The sequence below is a fragment of the Octodon degus genome, unplaced genomic scaffold, assembly GCF_000260255.1.
Source record: "Octodon degus isolate 3935 unplaced genomic scaffold, OctDeg1.0 scaffold00162, whole genome shotgun sequence".
Taxonomy (NCBI): domain Eukaryota; kingdom Metazoa; phylum Chordata; class Mammalia; order Rodentia; family Octodontidae; genus Octodon; species Octodon degus.
This window is the reverse complement of record NW_004524738.1, coordinates 2880377-2880984: the sequence shown is the minus strand read 5'-3', so window position 1 is coordinate 2880984 and position 608 is coordinate 2880377.

Here is a 608-nt window from a genome sequence, read left to right as displayed (position 1 = left end):
GATACAACCAATGTAACATTCGCACAGGCCCACCTCTGTCTCTATGTTGCTCCGCCTTAAACCCCTTTAATGGCTTGCGTTACTGTCCCCAGGCCCTGGGCACATTGCGGAAGCTCTGCACAGTCTGGACTCCTTTCCTTCCTGCCTAGGAATGTGGACACAAGTGAGCTTGAACAATTTGCCATTGTCCCCCACCACTCCCCACCCATACACACACCCTCACTGAGCCCATGTCCTTAAAGCTAGTTAAACATTCAGGGAAGGCGGGTGGAGAGAGTTTTCTTTTAGAAACAAATTTATTTGCTGATTCACTTCCTTTTAGCCGAAGCAGAATTGACCTTCTGTAATATTTTCTGGAGAGGGAAGCACTCCACCACAGAGGTAAACCTGAAGCCTTGAAGTAATGTGGTGAAAGATTTTTTTTTTTTTTTTTTTTTGAGATAGAATCTCACTATTTAATTCAAGCTAGTTTTGAATTCACTATATAGTCTCGGCTGGCTTCAAACTCAAGGCGATCCATCTGCCTCAGCCTTCCACCTGCTGGGATTAGAGCTGCCATGCCCAGCTGAATAAATCTTATTCTCTTCACTAATTGTGTGTGTGTGTGT